This window comes from Macrobrachium nipponense, chromosome 40 (assembly GCF_015104395.2).
Source record: "Macrobrachium nipponense isolate FS-2020 chromosome 40, ASM1510439v2, whole genome shotgun sequence".
NCBI classification, from domain to species: Eukaryota; Metazoa; Arthropoda; class Malacostraca; order Decapoda; family Palaemonidae; genus Macrobrachium; species Macrobrachium nipponense.
In genome coordinates this window covers 8,512,764-8,515,408 of record NC_061101.1, presented here as the reverse complement: position 1 = coordinate 8,515,408, position 2,645 = coordinate 8,512,764, and the positions used below count along the sequence as shown (strand labels likewise).

General features: G+C 31.9%; 1 long non-coding RNA gene across 1 annotated transcript; it reads right to left on the bottom strand.

The window, feature by feature from the left end:
- On the bottom strand, positions 1-1,907 carry LOC135212280 (uncharacterized). The gene is made up of 4 exons (XR_010313838.1): positions 1,863-1,907; positions 610-639; positions 360-392; positions 1-142 (listed from the first exon to the last, which is right to left on the bottom strand). It is a non-coding gene; the product is annotated as an uncharacterized LOC135212280 (long non-coding RNA).
- Between the last annotated feature and the right edge of the window lie 738 nt (positions 1,908-2,645).

Sequence of the window (2,645 nt, the reverse complement as noted above, 5' to 3'; positions counted from 1 at the left end):
TTAAAATTTGGAGGCAAAAATACAGGTCCTTTGGAAACCCAAAACAATTTCTAATTTATCTTTAATCTTCATTTCAGGAAACAATATTTCTATATTCACTTGAATAGTGTTTTGCTTTCCATCATTAACAGGAGGTGGTCACCTGAAAAACAAATGAAGTAATTGCTAAATCAAAAGCGTTATTAATTTGTATGTAAATATATACATATGATCACCACTCGAAGGTTAATCCATCACAACAGTATAAACAAATGAAAGCCTTCAATAATCTAGAAGTTATTGATTGGAACATTAATTCTGCTGTGGAAGTATATCTGGACTGACAGCATAAAAATCAGAAATATCTCTTTGGAACTTACGAATTGATTCACGGCATCCGATAATGGCTTCAGCTGCATGAAAATATAACAAGATATATGTCAGAGGTATAGGACTTGGGTTCATCACTATGCGAGAAATCATGATGACTGAAATTACAACACTTGAAGAAAAATTTAATTCACCAATTTTGTTATTTCATTTATCAGAGATTTTTTAATAAGTTGTTTATATGCATATTGCAAGTCAATCTAATTTTTATACTATTTTGGATAAATAATATTTACTCACAGGTGCACAGAGGCCAGCATTTACGACAAGCTGTGGACGGAAAAAAAAAAAAAATTAAAAAAAAAAAAAAAAAAAAATTAATAATAATAATAATAATAATAATAATAATATACAGTTTACAAGTATTTATAGCATGCAAGGTCGTGTACAATCGGTGGGCGGGTCGGTGGGAACGGATTTTAATTGGTCGTTGGATGGAAACGAAATCTCCCCTGAGGCGTTCTGACCTGCGTAGTTTGGACGGGGTTATTAGCGTCGGTTGGGTGTTGTTTGGGGTACCCACCTCTTGGGCGGCAGGGCTGTACAATTGATATATCTTCCGCTCGTTCTCTCCCGAAGTAGAGAGAGAAAGCGGGAGAGAACGAGCGGAAGATATATCAATTGTACAGCCTGCCGCCCAAGAGGGTGGGTACCCCAAACAACACCCAACCGACGCTAATAACCCCGTCCAAACTACGCAGGTCAGAACGCCTCAGGGGGAGATTTCGTTTCCATCCAACGACCAATTAAATCCGTTCCCACCGACCCGCCCACCGATTGTACACGACCTTGAATAAATAATAATAATATAATAATAATAATAATAATAATAATAATAATAAGAATAATAATAATAAGAAGAAGAAGAAGAAGAAGAAGAAGAAGAAGAAGAAAGAAGAAGAAGAAGAAGGATATGGGATATGCCAGTGGAAATCGTACCCATAATCATAGGAACACTAGGCACGATCCAAGATCCTGAAAAGGAATCTAGAAAAACTAGACACTGAAGTAGCACCAGGACTCATGCAGAAGTGTGATCCTAGAAAACGGCACACATAGTAAGAAAAGTTGGATGGACTCCTAAGGATGCAGGATGCAACCCGGAACCCCACACTATAAATACCACCCAGATCAAATTGGAGGACTGTGATAGAGCAAAAAAAATAATAATAATAATAATATAATAATAATAATAATAATAATAATAATAAATAATAATAATAATAATAATAATAATAATAATAATAATAAAGAAGAAGAGATCAGAATTTGGGATGTTTACCATTTTCAATGCTCTGTTTGCTTAACCATGCAATTCTGTACTTGTTGATTGAATATGAGGGTGGTTTCAAACTAGGTGCAAAAAAAATGGACTTATGTAACTAATCCAATAATGTTAAATTAATTATTAGGAAATAATGGTATCATCCTGAAAGTATTATCATTATAATTCGTGTAACCAAAAGACGAAAATAAAAAAGAAAAATACTTACATCACTCAAAAGTGAGCCGAAGATTTTAGTCTCTGGAAGAACCTGAAGTCAAAAGATTTTAGTTGAAAATAAGAAAAAATTCTATATACTTTTTTATTATTATAAATTATATGAGTGATTATCCTTGAGAATTATTAGAGAGCAATGAAGATAATTATGATTGAATGGTCCCTCAGAAATGCTGGATTTTTTTTTTTCATAGAGTTCGACATGTCATGTGTAAATCAATCCAGGAAATTGTCAGTCTAAATAAAAGACTTATAATTATTCGTAAAAAAAAGGCTTTTATGTCAATATTCTCAAAATCGACGCAATATTTCTCATTCATTTACGCCAACAATTTAAGTGACAATAAAGAGCCCTGATTTCAACATTAAAGTAAAATATAATGTAAAGTTTATCCCCATTAATATTTCATCATTTCCCAAAATTTTATCAGATCGCTGGCTTAAATTTTATGACTAAAAATAAATTTTAGTGGTTACTACATGCAAAGTACCAATAATGGTTAATCCAGGCTAGTTCACATATCTTTTTAATATTATTAGTTTTTGAAAAATAAGGGATATTGAATTATCGTATCAGATAAATATTTCTACAACGAGAAAAATAATAAATTATATATATATATATATATATATATATATATATATATATATATATATATATATATATAACTTACTTGTTTGGGAACAGCTGCAACAGCAAAATATACGAAGCAGAGAAATACGATAACTCGCATCATCTTGATTGAAAATTTGGTGGATGCTTCTGCAAGACTGG